We start from the raw sequence: 20028 nt of genomic DNA, 5'->3' as shown, positions 1-20028 counted from the left end.
CCGGGCTTCCATTCACCGCGCGGCGCCCGGAGCTTTCCGGTCCTGCGGGAAGCGAAGCCAAGTCCTCCGTCCCTGGGCTCTACGAAGCCCCCGTTGTTGAAAAAGCCAGTCGGCTAGCAAGTCGGATTCACCGGGTCTGACAGCTCATTTGATGTATTGCTCGGGAGTGCGCTTAGTTTACCCGCATTTGGTGACCGTGTTTGAATCTAAATGCGCCTCCTCTCTGCCACCCACAGTGTTCGTGTGCGCCGGCAGCTCGCCATAGCCACCCCGGGGCCGTGGTCCAGCTCTCAGAGCAGCGATGACTGTGTCCTGAGTGAGCCTCGAGGACACGTCACCCTGCACTTCCTCATCAGTGAAAGGGGACCCAGCTAGCCCCTCCCAGCTCGGGAACGCGGGGCGTCGCCAAGTCGCTTTCCCACGGCAGGAGGCCCCAGATTTTCTCTCTTTTTTTGGTAATATTTTCAATTTATCTTTTTCCTTTGACAAAATCTGCAAACCCAGAACACCAATCCATCAACCAACTTGTCATTCGGAAAATTCTGAAAGCATCGTTTTCTTTTCTTTTTTTAACATGTGTCCATTCTTGCACAAAACAATTTTAAAACAGAAAGGAATGACTATTTTTGAACACATCCTCTGAAAGTGAGTGTAAATGCATGAAGCTGATGTAGTTAGTCGTTTCACAAGGCTTCAGTTTCAGTTTCTGGAACACTCCCAGGTTCATTGAACTCGGTTTTTTGGTATAAAGGCTGTATAATGATGGGCAGGAAGTGGCAACAAGGATGATTAGCCTTTCTCAGTTCTTAAGGTACATGTGCTCCCAACCCTCACAATAATACCAAGTTCTGCTAGTTTTATCCTCAGGTTAATCCAGAACTAACCAGGACAGCCCAGACTAGATGGTGTCACCCAGGCACAAGCAGCTTCCGCCAGGCACACGCTGTCTGTAAGCTTCAAATTGCTTCTTCCATATTGTTTACAAAGCATAAGATTTCCATAAATTTTCTCCCTTGCTAGAAAACGTTGTCTTCCATCTACTTTTAAAATATTTTATGTTGACTTTTCCTGTTAACACCATTACAGGTGCCCTCACTCCCCTCCCCAGCTTGGCCTGCCTCCACCCAGTTCCTGCCCCTCCCCCTCCTTCCCTGCCTTACTGAAATTAGAACCATTTTTCTTGCAATAATTTAACTTATTCTCCTGTTTCTTCTAGGAGCCTTTTTGACAGCAGCCTCCTCAGATCAAGCTGATGTTAGAGACGCTGTAGGAGTTTCATTAAACTTGACAGCAGGGAAAAGTTTGAAGAAGTCTTCTTAACCAGGTTTGTCCCCTAGAAACAAAGCTCATACGCTTTAGGACAATCTTTTCCTCGTGATGACCCTATTGCCCTACTGTGCAGACAAATATGTTTTTTAAAAATATTTTTTAAAAATTGATTTCAGAGAGGAAGGGGGAGAGAGAGACAGAAACATCAAGGATGAGAATCATTGCTCTGCTAGCTGCCTCCTGCACACCCCCCACTGGGATTGAGCCCACAGCCCACACTCCAGATGTGTGCCCTCGACCAGAAATTCAGCCGTGACCTCCTGGGTCATAGGTAGACGCTCAACCACTGAGTCATGCTGGCTGGGCGAGACAAATCTGTTTTTGTCTTCACAGCATAGCATCCATCTTGAAGTACCTCTAGAATTTTTCTATCAGAAGGGATTAGGACAGCAAACTGAATGGATGTAGAGGCCAGGAAACCTATCTTAAGAGTCATATTACATTTGACACCTGAAACTAATACAGAATATTGAGTATAAACTGTAATTGAAAATTTTAAAAAGTCATATTTGACCAGGAAGCACGCTTTTAAAAACAAACCAACAACTTTGTTTGCATTGCAGTGGGGGTGGGGGGTGGGGGTGGCAGGGGGTGGGGGAGGGGGGAGTTGGCGGTCTAAGGCCTTGGCTCCTCTGCTGAGCAGGCCAGGCTTCTGTAGGGTGCTCATTCCATGAGCCTAGGTTGACTAATCCTCCACATCCCATGAGCTGTTCCTTCTCAGTCGTACTTACCACACAGATCAAATACTTCTCTAAAAAAATTAGTTATGCAAGCAGCACTCTGCCCAAGAAAAGCAAAAGAAAACTGAGACCACAATGTCCAAATCCAAACTGCCCTGTTCTTTGCAGCCATAGCATTAGCGCCACCCCACCGTGGCCAACTAGTAAAACTCTACTTGTTCTTTTTCTAAAATTTATCTTTATTGTTGAAAATATTACAAATGTCCCCATTGTATTTCCCCCAAATTGATTCCCTCTAACCCACACCGACCCCACCCGGGCCTCCATCCCACTATTGTCTGTGTCTATGGCTTATTCTCTCTCTATATGTATGTTTTTATTGATTTCAGAGAGGAAGGGAGAGGGAGAGAGAGAAACATCAATGATGAGAGATAATCATTGACTGGCTGCCTTCTGCACAACCCCTACTGGGGATCAAGCCTGCAACCCAGGCATGTGGCCTTGACCAGAATCAAACCCGGGACCCTTCAGTCCCCAGGCCAACGCTCTATCCACTGAGCCAAACTGGCTAGAGCTCTACTTGTTCTTTGAAGCTTATCTCAAGCAGAGCCTTCTCTGCCATGCTTCTCTGATTCCCTCAAGGCTGGAAGATTCTGCATCTTCAGTGCCATTAGTTCTCTGCAAACCCTTACTGTAGGGCAGCCCTGAATCATATTGCATGGAAACTGTTTACTTGTTTGACACCCCCATTAAACTAGGCACTCCCCAAGAACAGACCTATTTTATTGTTTATTAATCCCCAGCACTAAGTATAATCTCTGCCTTGTAGCTGTCTCAATATACTTTTCTTGAATGAATGAATAAATAAAAAGTGGAATTGAGAATACCAACCATCAGAATTGGAGAACTGTTATAACGATTCCTTACTTTTTCGTGTTCTTTATTCTTGTTTGTGCCTCTGCTTTTGGTATCGCGGCCTCTCTAGCATTTTTTAAAACAATAGCCATTTTATAATGCTCACAATTTTGTGGATCAGGAAATCAGGCAGGGCACACTGGGGATGGTTTATCTCTGCTCCAGGATGCCTAGGGCCTCAGCTGGAGTGGATCTAGCAACTGGGCACGGCCCAGATGGCTCACCTGGAGCCACATATCCGGAGTGTCAGTTCCAGGTGTCAGTTGGGTTCCTCAATTCTTCTCCAGGTCATGTCTCCTGTGTCCATAACGGCTTCTTCCCTTACATGTCAGGTGCCTGGCCTGCGAAAGCTGGAACATGTGGGACTGGCCGGACCTCCCTCACAGCCTGGTGGTCTCAGTGTAGTCAGATTGCTTACTGGACACAGATATACAGGGTGTCCCCCAAAAATGTATACATAAGTTAATAGCTGACAGCTCATTTTGAAAATGAAACGTATTTTAGTAAACACTGCCTTTAAAATTATTCAAAGTGTGTGTATTCATTTTGGGAGGACACCCGATATAATCCGAGTGTTTCACTTTTTTTTTTTTTTTCATGTAAACACACGAATCTAAAAAGGGAAAAGTGTGGTGAGCAACATTCCACCAATTAAAGAAAAAAACTTTCAAAGCCAGTTTCTTGTGAAGCTCATCCAGAACATCACCTTACAATGGATGACGCTAAACATCCTGTAAGTCCTATGCACTACTTGGCATCCGAGTGATCCCCCTTTCTTTTTGGTCTCTGAGTTTTTTAGTGGCTAGAAACAGATTTCTGCAGGTGCTTTCAGAAACAAATTTGCCATAGGTTAAGTTTATTCCATCATGTCTCAATTTATGTGCTTGAGAACAACATTTATGTTACATCAAACTGAGAAAAGAGCAGAAATTTTCTAAAACCTACATGATAAGAACATTCTATTTTTCTCTAGTGGTTACTTTAATAGAGCAACTTAGAATCTATGGTATCAGCGGATGAGTTGTCCTCTGTCCAATAAAACCATTGCATGAAACCACGCTTTAAATATTATCTTTGCTACTTTTAACTTGCAATTTCCATGTGAATGTGCACCGTGAAATGCTTTACATGCATAAACTAATACCCACAAAATCCCACGACACAGTAATATGAAAGCTCCACAGGGAACCCAGCTGACCTCATCACAGAAGGATTTTCCCTTCTCCTGGGAAAAAGATGGAATGAACACGCTGTTTGCTGTTGTCTATTTTTGAAGCAAGGTATGCCAATGTCAGTGTGCCCTTCCCCAGAAGTGGAGGAGTCTGTACATCTGCAAAGTCTGCTTAGTGCTCTTTTGGGTAAAAAAATCATGCTTTGCTGGCATTTTATGTTTCTATAAAAGAATAGGAAAAACGTTGCCCCTCGGAGTCCTCGATGAGGTAAGAAGGCTGTGATTAGGTAGCAACTGTGATTAGGTGTCTGTAGAGGAGAAAGAAATGAACAGGGTTAGAAAGATACACATTCCCTACTGGTACCCTTCCAGGGTCTTGACTGAAGGCCAGACAGTCAGAGAGTGAGCCAAGCCAGTTCTGTGGCTCAGAATAATTGGGTAATTGATTGTAATTAAGTAGTAATTAATAATGACTTGAATAATTAAAGGTTTCCTACCTTCAGGCTGTGGCTGGATAGGGTGCTGTGCTGAGCCGTAATGGAACTTGAGGGATAAGAGAAAACAGTAATACTTACCCTGTCTTTACTAAAATTTTTGATATTTTGCTCATATATAGATTTTAACATGATTTTTTAAAAATAGCCCATTAAAATAGTACTGATCTTGATTACTGAGTTTTTTGGTGTCTCCTTAAATTTGGCACCTTTCACAAGTGCCTTACTCACCTCCCCCCAGTGCAGGTCTTGAGCCCAGAAGCAATGTGATGGGTATTTGGATATTATTGCTTGGCCTGCCCTTTAAAAGGAACAAAGGGACAGCCAAATACTTGGGCTGCTCTCTCACTCTTCATGTCCTCAAATTTCCAAATCACTGATATCCAATTACAGTCTGCTCCAGAGTTGAGAGACAGCCCCGTCTTGTGTGTACCATTATCACCCCAATCTATGGACGAGAGACTTAGGCTCAGTACGCATGACACATATGCCTGAGAAGGAGGCAAGGGAGACCTTGAAGGCAGCCTGGCTGGACTCCAGAGGTTGTGATCTCAGCTGCGGGGCTGTAAGAAATTGCCCACCTGCTGTGTGCCCCACCGTTCCGCACGGAAAAAGGTAAGCCAGGTATTTTCTTCTCACTTATTAGTCAGTTACAAGTCATGACAGAATAGCTCCTAATAACTTAATAAGTTGCACTGTCTTTTTCCTCTTACGGAAGCAATATGTAATCACTGATGAAATGAGAAAATACACATCAATGAGAGAAATCAAACTAAATCAAAATCCCACCCCAAGAGCCACCTACTATTAGCATTTTGTTGCATCTCTCTCCAAGCTTTATTTTAATAAAGATAAATTATATGTATATGATTTCAAAATGAAATCATATTCTACACATGCATTTTTTAAAATTCTGCTTTACCAAGAAAAACAATACACCTTTAGCATCTTTCTCTGTCATTGCTATTGTGCAGAGTAATTTGTAATGGCTCCATAATATGTATTCATTTGTTCATGTTACCTACTCTCCAGGCTTAGGTAAGCTGGGCACTGGAGATACGTCAGTTAACAAAACAAAGAATTAGGACCCCTAGGGTTGACATTTAAGTAAAGGGGGCCTTCAAAAAAATAAATGAATAAAGATGTGTCCGTCAATAGGAACACTATTTTGAATGTATCAGGGAGTCTTCTCTGAGAAGAGGCTGTTATGGGCTGAACTGTGCCTCCTCCCCAACCTTCCAAATTCCTAGATTGAAGTCCGAACTTCCAGTACCTCAAAATATGGTAATAAGTTAGAATGTAATAAGTTAGAATAAGGTAATCCATCATGGCCGGTGAGTTTTTAAGAAGAGGACGTGTAGACCCCAGCACATAGAGGGAACACGTAGGGAGAACAGGGCTATCTATAGGGTGTCCCAAAATTCACACAAGATTTGAATTTTGCGTGAGCATTAACAACAACAACAACAAAAAATAAAAGCCTAATTTTACTTGGTTTATTGAATCAGATTCTAATATCTGTTGCCCTTTGATTTCAATCCCTTCAATTTGATAAGCATTACCAAGTACCAATTATGGCCCAGGAGCAGGGACAATGAAGACCAGTGAAGACCACGGCTTTGCGTATGCGCCAGCAAAGCCATGGAGGCCATTTACCCGATGTGCTATTCCATACATAACCTTATACTGTATACTTAATGAATCAATAAAACATTTACAATTTTTAACTATAAACCTGTGTTTTCTATCAAAATTACTTCTTGCGTGAATTTTGGGACACCCTATATAAGCCGAGGAGAGAGACCTGGAGCAGGGCCTTCCTCATGGCCCTCAGGAGCAGCCAATCCTGCTGGCACCTTGATCTTGGCTTTCCAGCCCCAGGAACTGTAAGAAAATTAACGTCTGTTGTGTAAGCCACCTAGTCTGTGGGACTTTGTCCGGCAGCCGTATCTACTACAGGGGCAGAGAAAGGTCTGAATGACTGCGAGAAGGTGCGCGCCCTGCAGTATCTGAAGAACAGTGATTGCAAAGGCCGGAAAGTGGAGTTTGGTTCTTTGCAATAGAGGAAAGCAAAGAGCCAGATTTCTGGAGGAGTATCTCAGGGGAGAATGGGAGGCGATGAGGTTAGAAGAGGAAGCAGTTTACCACTGGGTCCTAACGCACCCTTACAGGCCTTAGAAAGGACTTCAGATTATATTCTGGGGGAAAGAGGAAACCACGGGAGAACCATCAAACCTGGCACTTGAACAGAGGTCCTTGGCTCCAATGAAGCCTAGACTAGATGTACCAAAATACGTGTAAAGCTAAATTATTTAGCAGTGCATCTAAAAGGTTTGCCCTGAGAGGCAGGGGGAGGGGCATCAGGGACATTGGCCCCAAGTCCTAAGCCCCCTTGGTGCCCCTGGCATCCCACTGATCCATCCTGCTGCCCAATCTGATAAACAATCATTTAAAATAAGCCCAGACTTTTCAATGAGTCCTTCTGCACAGGATCACTCAGCCGGACTGCTCCTCCTCCATTTTAAGGCCAGCTGGCTCCTCCCCCACCCCTCCCTTATTATGTCTGTTCCCTCTCTCTGTGTTTTAGACCCAAGCAGCAATCTTCACCCCAACTCAAGCCTTCCTAACTCAGTTGTTCCAACTGCCAAGATTCCACCTTCCTCTTCTCTCCTTAACTCTCTCTCTCTCTCATTTCCTCATTCCTGACTTCCTGGGGAATGGAGAAATGAAAGCCTCATCTGATATCTGCAAATAAAAATTCAGGGAAGTGGACCAAGTACGGGAATGAAGTTAATGGCTACCCCACCCAATTTGGAAACTCCTGTTTTCCTATCAAGTAGAGGTAATGCTGCATGAGCAATAAATGCCCAGTGTTGGACCAAACTTTGAACTGCATGCTCCTCAGGAGGCTTTCGTTAGTTTCCGCCCCCCTCCCATGTTACTGAGGAGTCCTCTCTCATGGAAAGAGCCCCCATCAGTAACTTCCTTTAAGAATGTAAGTAACTGGGTGGGTGGTTGGGAAGAGAGTAACCAAAGAACTTGTATGCATATATGCATAACCCACGGACACAGATAATAGTGTGGTGAAGGCCTGGGGTGGGGCTAGGGGCAGGCTAGAAGGGTTAATAAGGAAAAAAGGGGACATCTGTAATACTTTCAACAATAAACATATTTTAAAAAAGAATGTAAGTAACTTATTTTTGCTTCCTACTTAGTCTTTCCATGTTCTGCACAGCCCCCTACCCAAGACCTACTGATTCTATTAACATTTACTTGTCATTCTTCTATAGGCTGCATTTTGATTATTATTCATTGAAAACAAGAGACCAAACTGATTATCTTTCTCAAAGAGCAACAAACCCATAAAACTGATAACAACAAGCAAAACAAAAAAACAGGGCCCTGGCCAGGGAGCTCAACTGGTTAGAACATCCTCCCAATATGCCAAAGTTTCGGGTTCAATCCCACGTCAGGGCACATACAAGGGTCAGTCAATGAATTCATAAATAAGTGGAACAACAAACTGATGTCTCTCTCTCTCTCTAAAAAAAAATCAATGCATAAAATATTTTCAGAAACATAAACAAAAATACGGTGCCATAAGTAAGTGTGCCAGTTCAGCCTAGACTCTTGGGCTGACTCACTCGACCACTGGTGAGAGCGGGCATTAAAAAGTCAGGCAGTGGTACTTCTATGAGCTGGATACTCATAGAAGGGCCTAAGAAGGGGAGGGCCACTGGCCTGGGTCCTCATTGTCACAAAAAGCCTCAATGCACCAGACTCTACCTATAGTTACAGGGGAGGGTTGGTGGGTTGAAGAAAGACAGTATCACTGTCCAACTTAATTCATGACTTACCATCTCATTACTGGATCACATCTGTCATGAACTATGAGCCAATATTTTTAATACATCCCCTAATGCCCTGGCCAGTTGCTCAGTGGTTAGAGCGTGAGACCTCAGATTGAAGGGTCGCAGGTTCAATTCCGGTCAAGGGCACGTACCTCAGTTGCAGGCTCCTCCCCGCTGGGGCCCTGGTCGGGGCCCATGTAGGAGGCAACCAATCAATGTGTTTCTCTCACATCAATATTTCTGTCTTTCCCTCTCTCTTCCACTATCTCTAAAAATATCAATGGAAAAATATCCTCAGGTGAGTTTTTTAAAAAGAATAATAATAAAATAAAATAAAATATGCCACAGAGAAGCATTTGATATCTTGCTCCTGGGCATATGTCATCAGTTTGGCTCAAACTCTTATTTAAAAAAAAAAAAAAAATACCACAGATTTAGTAACCCTCTTTTGGAATTTCTTTTTCTCTTCTTTTTCTTTCTGCTTTTGGATTGGTTTGGCTTCGTATGGACGTGGCCTGTCTCCTCTTGACCTTGGAAAGGCCTTCAGAAAACCTAAAAACCAGGCAAGGTGACAGAGTCGGGCTCTCCAGCTCTAAGGGCCTCCTCATGTGACTTCTTCACTTAGAAAAATACAGGGTTGTTGTAGAAGACCCAGAGCCACATGAGTTCTTTCCAGGCTAATCACTTTCTGAATTCTAAGACTTTCAGTTTAATTTCACCATTAGGGGATTTTCTGCACCAGAAACACCGAGGCAAGACCAAAAGAAAACCTCCAGGGAGCCCACGTCTTCCAGGAGGAGTGAATCAGATATGCCTCTGGGATGAGGGAAGGGAGGGAACTGATTCTCACCAATTTGCAAAACTAGAGTTTAATCTTTGTGACTGCTAACAGGACACTAACGTGACCCTGTGTTCAGTATAGAAATGACAGCATACAACTGTTTCGCCACATTTGTACTCCATAATCATACTGTCACCTTGGGCTTGAGGGAGCATGACACTGTTTGAAATTCCCCGGTGATGCCAAATATATTTCCGTCAACAGACACTGTTTCAAAGTGCCAGCACTCACTTTAGCTGATTACCAGGGCCTGACTCAAATCACTGAAGGAAACAAACATATCTTTCACTCACTCAAACGGTAAAACATTGAAAACTCAGAAAGTCTGTATTGAGTTGGGAAGCAGTAAAATAAGGCATCTCAAGAGAGGCTAATCAATGTTTTGTTTTCTTTCATTATATTATTGTAACTCTTTTCAGTTCAGGTCTTTCCTCAGACATACATGAAAATACAGTTTATACCAGGGGTGGGGAACCTTTTTTCTGTAAAGGCCATTTGGGTATATATAACATCATTCGCTTAATATAATCACTTATTATACATTCATGTTGCTATGAAAAATCTCCTAGATTTATTGAGTTTCAAGTACGGCCTGCAGTTGCCTTGACAGGGTCAGACCAAATGATTTCTCAGGCCTTATACAGCCACGGACCAGACGTTGTCCACCCCTGGTTTATATCAACTCATGATAGCATCTAATTAATTACTAATCACACATCATTGTTGGTAGAAATGTAAAAATCTGTCTTATACTACAGAACTATGCAATATAGTAAAATACCAAAGTAATATCTAATTTTCAGTATTTAATATGAACTAGAAGCTGTCTTATGTACTTTTATTGGTTGTTTTATATAAATCTCCCAACAACCTCATGAGATAGGAAAAATAACTTGCTGATTTTTATTCTAGGGAATGGCTAAGATTTATATTGAGAACTTATTGTGTGCCAGGCACCATTCTTAGTGCTGTCCACGTATTAACTCACTCTTTCTTCACAAAGCAGGTGCTCTCCTTATTCCCATTTTAGAGATGAGGAAACTGAAGCACAGAGTTGAAGTGGCCTGCCCAAGGCCACACGGCTGTTCATGACAGCCAGCACCCAAATCCTGGCAGTCTGGCTCCAAGCTCAGTCTCTTCCTTACTAAGCAGCTGCTCAATGGTCGTGTGCCAAGCACTGTGTCAAGTGACCTTTGTGTGTAATTATCCCTCCTGGAGGAGCTCACTGTTTTCCCATTTTTCAGATGAGGAAAGTGAGGCACAGGCCACTTCTTCAGGGCTTAACACCTGGTCTTGCCTGCCCCCAACTTCATATTCTCTCCATTTTAGTGCACAGGGACAGTGGGTATGGGTTCAAAAGGTGCATGCTGACTCCAAGGAAAAAGTAAACACATTGTGAGAGTCCAATTAATTGGGTTTTGAAACAGGAGAAACACCCCATAAACACACGAGACAGAGGAGGTAAGGAGACAGCACACGTCCCATTTGTCTCTCTGCACCTTTCAGGGTTCTGGCCCCGAAACAGAGAGTGAAGAAGCTGCCATCTTCAGAAATCTGCCGAGAAGGCATCCATCGGTCTCCGGCAAGCCTCACTTTGTATGGACTTGCCTGGGCTCGGAGACATGGGGTCAGCACCTACCCTCGTGGCTTCTGATTCCAGCCATTTCTTAGATCTTTGAGTTGTCACAGGCTAGTGGTGGAAACAGAAGAGAAACTATTCCTGCAGAATGAAAACCAGCTTGTCATTTTCCTGTTATTCATTTGGAGTTTCCTCTTCCTCACCACTGAACATTGTTAAGGAACATTATTTAAGTCCTAAATTGCAGTAATTTCTGTTAGTTTTTTTCCTTGTGGGGCATTCTTATTAATTTTCAGTTATAGTTGACTTACAATATTATATTAGCTTCAGGTCTACAACATAGTGGTCAGCTATTTACACACTATAGATTTCTATTGCTTTAAATTGCCTTTTGACATGCAGTCATTGCCTCAGCTTTTGACAGAATTTGGCAATAGAGCCGGCCCTGCCTGGTGCAAAAGACATTTCCCCTGTAAAGAGATGTTTTATTTTCCTGAACTGTGTACACGACTGTCACTTTTCTTTCGCCAGAAATGAGTCCCTTCTTACAATAAGCTATTGTCATTTCTTCTTTCTAAAGTCACCTCAGTCTGTTGTATTACATACATATAATCACAAACTGACTTACAGCGCTTGAGTCTTCAACCAGGGCTTGCTATGTCCCCTAGGATTATCGAGTGCACAAATGCGCATCCCCAGGCAGGGCCCACCCAGTTCGAGCTCTGTGCCAGAGCCAAGTGCTGGGGCTGAGAATTTAATAACAGGAATTTATTATTCTTTGCCCCCCCCCCACCCCATGCCCCAAATTTATCTACAATTTCTCACCTTATTTCCAGATTTTAACATTATGACTTCTAAATTCTTTTCTCCGCTGTTGCAGAACCTGAAAGATAAGCAAAACAGTACTTCTACATATGTGTGTAAGACAGAAAATCAGTTGTTGATTTATTTAAAATACATATACTTTTTAATTTTTAAAAAAATGGTTGCTGTGGGGTAAATTGATCACAGGGTTACTGTTGCTTCTCTCAGTTGAAATATATAAGAGATGGAGTTTGTGGCTCTAATAGGTGGGTTTTGGTTGAGTAGACATTTTAGTAAGCTAACCTAATTGTCAAAATATAGCTACAAAAGTTGTCATCAAATCCTAGAATTATTGGAGAAGAGAGTCTGGGAAGGAGGTAGCCTGAGTCTCCTCGCTGGGTCGCTGCAAACATATTTTAAAGGTCCAGTGAAATACACCTTCACTCGGTCACCTTTGCATCCAACCAGCAAACTTGTTTTGCAGATGTTGTAAGTGCCCAGCAAATGCTCTTCTAATTGTAGTTTTCTATTTGCTGGTTTAGATCCTATAAACTGAACAAGAAGACAGCTGAATTCCCTCATTTCTATGCTTCCTCTTTTACACACACACGCACCAAATGTTCTACAGTGCACGTAATGATTTTAACAATGAGAGGAAAAAACACCATCCTAGGTTTATAGGGAAAAGCTGTCTGGCACGTAGTAGACACTCAACAAATTTGGCTGAATTAAAATAAAATACATTTAAAAACATAAACTGTAGAAGATCAAGGCTTGTTCCTTAACTTTAAAAAATCCTAGATAAAAAGACATGTACAAATATGTCTTGCAGAGTTATAGCAATGAAAACTTGAAGCAATTGAAATATGCAATATGAAATACATGATATATCCATGAGAAAATATTATGTAACCACTTAAATTTTATTTCTAACAAGTTTTAAGGCTATGGGGAAATGATTATGACATGTTACATTTATAAAATAAAGAATATACTACATGGTATTTCAGTATAAGTTCAGCCCCATAAGGACACATTGCTCAGCAAGAACAGGAACGGAATATACCAAAATGTTAATCGCCTTTCAGGATAGTGAGACCATTAATTTTTTCCTTCTTTTCCATATTGCAGAATTTGTCTCAAATAATAAAGATTGTTTTTATAATTAGAAAAAAATTAAAAACTAGAAAAACATTTCTATGAAAATAATTTATTCATATAGCAGCTGAAAAATCAGTGAAATGTTTATGCATTTATGACCTAAACTAAACCCACCAGGTGCCTTTAAATATAATCTTATGAGAATCACATAATGGAGTTTCCATAAACCCTACAGATAATTTATTCCAAAGTATAACAATAAAAAATGTCAAGTTTACCTTCAATTCTTTGATTTCAATTTGAATCCATTATGAATTAGTGATTTTGGAGGAATATATGTCCATTTATGTCATATTCTAACATCTCTTTTACTAAGCAACCCATTTCTTTCATCTTTTCCTCCTTGTGTTTTCTTACTTTCTTGTCTCTTGTTTGTTTTGTTTACTCTCTATTAAGTTCTTGGGGTGCTAATTCTCCCATTTATCGTGTCCTGGCCCTCGTGGTATCTTGTTTCCTCATGAAGTCTATTTTTAATTGTGAGCACATCTTTAGCAAGGGGCCTGGAGTCATGAAAGTGTTGCTCAGAGAGATTTTGTGTTTGCTTCTGTCACAGCTCTCAGGGGTTCCTTCTATTCAAAACCTATTTTTATGTTAATATTTGGGCTCGGTATTCTCATGCCATGTGGGACAGGACAAATTCAGACCTTATACCTTTTTTTTTTTTAAACTTTTACAACCTTTTATAAACCTTTTTTTATCCATTCAGAAATAACCATTAGAATAATTTAATTTCTTGTCCTGCAAAAATGTATCTCTATACCTTATGCCTTTTATTATTAAATCCATATAATTTCTTACCAAGTTAATTTGAAAAACTTTACGAGTCTTTGTTTTTAACTTATCTTTATTGTTGAAAGTATTAGAGATGTCCCCTTTCCCTCCCTCCCACTGAACCCTTTCTACCACTCCCCCGCCCCCCCTCATCTCCCCTGAGACCTTGACCACATTATTGTCTGTGTCCATATATGCATACAAGTTCTTTGCAGGGGGTTTTCATTTCTCAAAGGAAATATACTTCTTATGCACAAAGCGCCCAAGGCACAAACTTCCTTTAGGCCAAGGATGTGGTGTATCTGACGCTCTGGTCACAGAGGGCCAGTATTTCCAGGATTTTGTTCTTAAGCAGAGGTCTTGATTCAGCTGCTTATCTGGTGTGAGCCCTCTGTCAAGGCCTTCATCCTTGTACCATACGAAAATGCCAGTCCACAGTCACAGCACTTCTTTGACATCATCTCATACACATATTGCTCTAGCCTTGAGTTCCATCTTCTATTTTGGCACCTAGGTAGTATTTCCTGTCGGGGGCTGGAGGAGTTTTCCAGAAATCCTACTGTTTGGAGTGGGAACAGTTCTGCAGAACCCTTGGAGGTCTGAGGTGGGAAGAGTGGCCTCAGCTGGACTTTGAATCTTCAAAAGTTTTCTAGACAAGAGTGCCTCAGACTGTATTATTAGCTCACCTGGTGTGGTGCCATCTATGTTGAGGAGAGTCACAGAGATTAGTCATTAACAATAATTAGAGCATGAAAGGTTTTCATTTTTTCACCTTTGAAAATAAATCCAAGGCTCTCCCTATTCGATAACATGATCAAGCTTCCTTCAATTCCTTACTGGTAGAACTGCTCTAAGAACAGCATTTCATGTGTGTCGAGGTGGGCAAAAGAGCTGGGAAGTTACTCTGGACTGTATTCACCACCCTCCACACCAAACCATTATGTGAGTCTTAAAAAGTAAGCACCACGCTTTATAACGACAAACAGGAAACTAGATTTACTTTCTGTATCTTTTTTTTATTTTTTTTTTATTTTATTTTTTTTTTTATTGCGTAAAGTATTACAAAGGGTATTACATATACTTTCTGTATCTTTTCCAAGATTTTTCTTCTGATTAATTCTTAAGTGCAGCTTCAGCCCAATAAGACATAATTTGTGAAGTATGTGCTGTGGTTGCCTAGTTACCATAAGAGGGAAATGAATTAAGCTTCTTCCCTCACAAAAAGTCCAGTCCTGAACCTATGCAAAGAGCCCACGAAGGAAAACTGAAGCCTACCTTAATGGGGCACCCTCACCTGTGCCTCTTCTCCATGCCAGTGGCCACTCTTGTGCCGGAGACCTCTGGCATTTGCACCCACATTCTCCCATTGGTGATGGAAACTGAAGGTAGAGAGGGGCTGGGTACAGATAAGCACAACCCACCGACTGATTGTTAGGTTCTGATTTTTATCTTCATCCCTAAAATGAGTTTTCCTCAATTATATGACACCTCAACAAGGAGCAATGATAAGAATCATCTTGTTAAACAACACACACACACACACACACACACACACACACACACACACACCACACACACATAATTTGTTTCTTGCTGTGTAGGACATCACCAAGATTTTTGTAAGTTCTTTTTTAAAAATACATTTTTATTGATTTTTAGATAGAGAGAAAGGGAGAGGAGTGGAGAGGTAGAAACATCCATGAGAGAGGAAGTAACTGATTGGCTGCCTCCTGCACGGCCTCCACCTGGGATGGAGCCTACAACCCAGGCATATGCCCTGACTGGGAATTGAACCAGTAGCCTCTTGGTTCCTGGGTCAACCGCTCAACCGCTGAGCCACACCAGCCAGAAAATAAGCTCTTTTTGTCACTTGTCACCTCAGTGCTTTCAGAGGGTCCCCTAAGGAAAGGAGAAGGAGTTATTATTCCTTTCACAACAGAAGCTGCCCAGTGCCAAAGGCCCTCAGGTGTCCATTGGCAAACCTTGGCATCCAGGCTAGCAGTGATCTGAAACCTTCAGTGATTCAAGCTCTCCCTTTTCAGCCAGAATCTTGATCCAGTGGTTCTCTTTAAAACTTCCTTCTCTTAGCTCAATAGGTGGGTCTAACCCTGTTATTCCAATTCCTCCCTGTCTCAACTCCACAGCTACTGAAATTCCCACAAGTATCACTGCCTTGTGATCATAAATCTTCCCTGTTATTTCAGAAATTAGTCTACATGTGCTATCACTTACGTTTATGTTGACCATTGGCCAGAATCTTCTAAACTATAACAGATGAACCAGTGTGATTCATGCAGGAATGGTAGGAATGAAATGGGAAAATATTCGAACATATAAAAGGCATCTGAATTTATTAGGCTGGTGTAGTTATAATGTAACTACTGATATATGGGGCTTTCCTCACAGACTGATATCAGCTTTATTGCATGTTAGCCCTTGTCATTTATTGCTTCCTATGACTATAAAAACTTAAAAAAAGTGTCTTATGGCTTGCCTGGATGACTTGAATTTGTGGCTTATTTGATCAGAAATATGTCCTCTAATGATGGCACTTCAATTTATGGTCACAGTTAGTTTGACAGTAAATTAAAAAAACATAATTAGAGCTCGGCTGGTGTGACTCAGTTGGTTGAGTATTCTCCAGTTCATGCACCAGGAAATCTCCAGTTCGATTCCCGGTCAGGGCACATGCCCAGGCTGTGGGCTTGATCCTCAGAAGGGGACACGCAGGAGGCAGCCGATAGATGTTTCTCCCTCTCCCTCTCCCTTCCTTTCTCTGAAATCAATAACAAAAAATATATATTAAAAATATATAATTAGACACTGGCACTCTCCCAGAACCAAACTGGAAATACAACTGAAATATACAGAATCACCCTGAAAAATCAACTGAAGACTAGCTGGAGAGAACCCTGATAATCAAGGATGGAAAATGGAGAATGCATAGAGGCTGTGTATTAAATCCCCAGAATTTATTCACATTATAACAGGAAGTTTATACCCTTTGACCTATATCTCCCCATGTACTCCACCACTCAAACCCTGACCACCATCAATCTGTGTCTTTAAGAGCTGTGTTTTATGACATGTCTAATCCAGTACTACGGAGTAGTTCAGGGGATATATAACATGATGAAAAGATAAAGACTGTCCAGGAACCCCAGAGAGGAAGAGTTCCAAGAATCCCTTCTGTTTCCTTCGTTTAACAGCGGTTCTCAACCTGTGGGTCGCGACCCCTTTGGCGGTCGAACGACCCTTTCGCAGGGGTCGCCTAAGACCATCCTGCATATCAGATATTTACATTACGATTCATAACAGTAGCAACATTACAGTTATGAAGTAGCAACGAAAATAATTTTATGGTTGGGTCACAACATGAGGAACTGTATTTAAAGGGCCAGAAGGTTGAGAACCACTGGTTTAGAACAACACCAACTTACCTCCTGCAAAAACATACTTAGGACAAGGGCCTTTCTTCTCTTTGGGCTGGTGTCAATGACAACTTTTATGAAGGATACTTCCTGCCCAACTTGTCATGCTCTCTTCTTTAGATTCCCAGGTGTCTGGCCAGCAGAAACACCTATAGAAATCCATATAGCACCTGTGAGGAGCGCTCTGGTGGCCTGTGGAGGGTGGGGTAGAAATGAAAAGTGAGAAGACTAATTAAACCTTCCCACTCAGGATGACATTTTTCAAAATGCATATGTAGCTTTCTTATCCCCACACTCCTGGTAGATTATTTACTGGCCAACTTCTTTTTCTTTTCTTTTCTTTTTTTCTAGGGTTTTGGGGAGTGAGCTCAGCGATCCTGCTTGTTATTCAATCTTACCCCCAAAGATAGATATCATTGTTTCATGTGTAATTTTGTCTTTTTAGTTAATGATAGCCACTTTCTGTCAGTAAATGTTTTTGCTTTTCTATTACTATTTTGAAAAGATATCTTTACCAGAACTTCTTTCCCCTTCAGTGAATAGCTTTCACTGAGCTCTTCTTCCCAGTCAAGGAAAAGGGTTAAGGAAACTTCTGGGTTACTTGTGGCCTTATAATTCTAACCACCAGCCTAAAGTTCACATCCATAGCCACATCACAAAATGCTATTTGTTGACTTACATTTTTGACAGATAGTGGAAACCTTTTCATATAACTCAGCGAACATTTTATATAGGAACACTTCGCTAGGTCCTTGTGAAATAAGTAGGCGAATAAGAAACAGTACTGGCCATCCAAGGAAGATAAGACATGACACAGATAACTACACATGGACAAGTTCAGACATCTCCTCTGACTCACCACTGGCAATGGATCAGGGCTTAGACAACGAAAAACTAAACCCAAGATTTAAATTAAAAAAGTTCTTTCACCTTCCTGGACAATCAAAACTATGAGCTTCTCAGATTTTAGCTAACAATACAAAGGACCCTTACTGATTGTAAATGTGCTCTTCTAGGAGCATAATATTTTTTCTGTGTTTGTAATTACAGTGCTGTTTCTGTGACTGCGTTTTATTCTTGGGCACAGATGTGGAATTCTGCTTGTGTTCAATTGTAGAAGATAAGTGTATAACTTTCCCTCTTCCCGTTGGGGGAAAAAAAAAATCAGGAAGGAACTTAAATACAAGTCTTTCCTCCAATTTTATATTCAAAAAATGTCTCACAGGAAATGAACAAATAGTGAGTCTCAAATATGACATTGTGCTTCTGTGTGCTGTTCCGGAAGTTGAGATTTTAAGGACAAATGTGAAACTTGGATTTTCACTTCCTGCAGAATATAAATGCCAAATTCTTTAGCCTAACGTTCATGATCTCCAAAATCTCATCCCAACTCACTGCTGGCCTTATCTGTGTCCATCTTTATTCCATGTACCCAGTAAATAACCTACTTATAAATAACTGGAAAGGAGCAAAGGAAAGGCCAAATATTATAGTCATTTGTGCAGTTTTGCCTGGAGGCTGCAGTGTAACACTCCCTAGGTTTCCACCAATCTATTCCTTCGGGATCTCTGGGGGAAGGGACTGGACGAGGAAGAATAGAAACATTGCCCAGTAAAGTCAAGGTGACATAGGGAAGGTGACTTGTCTGTCAGTCACACCTGGGAACAGGTTATTGGCCAGAGTAGGCATGGCTACTGCAAGCTCAGGGAGACCTGAGATATTTAATCTCCTAAACAAAGAAGTTCGCACTCGTGCTTTCAGGACTCTTGGGGCTTTTGTTGCAGGGGGCCTGCTCTCTTGCGCCTCTGCATTCGCCCACATCGCTCATGGCCATGTGGACGCCACACAATGGACTGATGGGCTGCGACTAGCCTGATGCTGTACCGATCCGTTTCCAACATGGAACGAAAACTCTGGACACTGGCTTTTCTTTTAGCTCTGCTGAATCCCCAGCTGTACATCTTTCAGGGCCGGACTAAGGGAAATGGGGCATTAGAGACACAGGGATATAATTCGACGAAAATAAAGCGTTCTACTATATCTTATCCCAGTGGTTCTCAACCTTCCTAATGCCGTGACCCTTTAATACAGTTCCTCATGTTGTGGTGACCCCCAACCATAACATTATTTTCGTTGCTACTTCATAACTGTAATTTTGCTACTGTTATGAATTGTAATGTAAATATCTGATATGCAGGATGTATTTTCATTGTTACAAATTGAACATGATTAAAGCATAGTGATTAATCACAAAAACAATATGTAATTATATATGTGTTTTCCGATGGTCTTAGGCGACCCCTGTGAAAGGGTCGTTCGACCCCCAAAGGGGTAGCGACCCCAGGTTGAGAACTGCTGTCTTATCCCCTGGTGGGTGCCTCCGGAAAAGCTTCTTCCAGCGGTACCCCAAGAACCCCACTCCCACCAGCAATGGAGAAAGACCATCCATGCTTTTCTCTGATAACACTGTGAACCATGTTGAATATTTTTATTTCCACACCACCGCTTCCCACCTTTGGAATGCCCAACTATCTTCCCTCCCCACCTCCACCCCCACCCCTACCACCACCCCCAGTTCCACTGTCAGAAGTTTTTCAAGGCATCCATAAAGCAGCTGGCTCACCATTCCCCAAATTGGAATTTCCCCTTCTTTCTTGGGCTTTTATAATTTTCTATGACTAAGGGTTAGTGCTTATATTTAGAACTAAAAACTAAACATTACTTAATACAATATCAAATAAAACTTGAACTTAGTTTGTTGAAAAAGGCAAGAAATTCCTCATAACCAAAGAAGTACACTCCTACCTTTAAATGCTTTCACTAACAAGAAAAAATAGATATAAATTCCAGCCAGCATACAAAGTAGTAAGAAGGATTTTTCTATGTATCTCTGCCTTGATATCCTGCTTCTCATTATGCCTATTAATGCCAATTTGGAGGGGTAGGAGTGGGGACTAATCAAAGAGGTTTCTGTAGACAAATGATAAAAGATGTCTCTGGC

At 41.6% G+C, this 20028-nt stretch overlaps 1 long non-coding RNA gene across 5 annotated transcripts; it reads left to right on the top strand.

The window, feature by feature from the left end:
• The first annotated feature begins 5 nt into the window (after positions 1-5).
• Positions 6-6196, top strand: LOC118662207. Of its 5 annotated transcripts, none has more exons than XR_004969626.1 (4): positions 6-949; positions 1217-1324; positions 4090-5204; positions 6146-6196. It is a non-coding gene; the product is annotated as an uncharacterized LOC118662207 (long non-coding RNA). The 5 variants fall into 5 exon arrangements; XR_004969627.1 differs by lacking the exon at positions 6146-6196 and having other exon boundaries at positions 6-455; positions 856-949; positions 4090-6102; XR_004969629.1 differs by lacking the exon at positions 6146-6196 and having other exon boundaries at positions 4090-4204; positions 4983-6102.
• Positions 6197-20028: the final 13832 nt, after the last annotated feature.

Source organism: Myotis myotis, unplaced genomic scaffold (assembly GCF_014108235.1).
Source record: "Myotis myotis isolate mMyoMyo1 unplaced genomic scaffold, mMyoMyo1.p scaffold_m19_p_8, whole genome shotgun sequence".
NCBI lineage: Eukaryota > Metazoa > Chordata > Mammalia > Chiroptera > Vespertilionidae > Myotis > Myotis myotis.
This window is presented reverse-complemented; position numbering and strand designations above follow the sequence as displayed.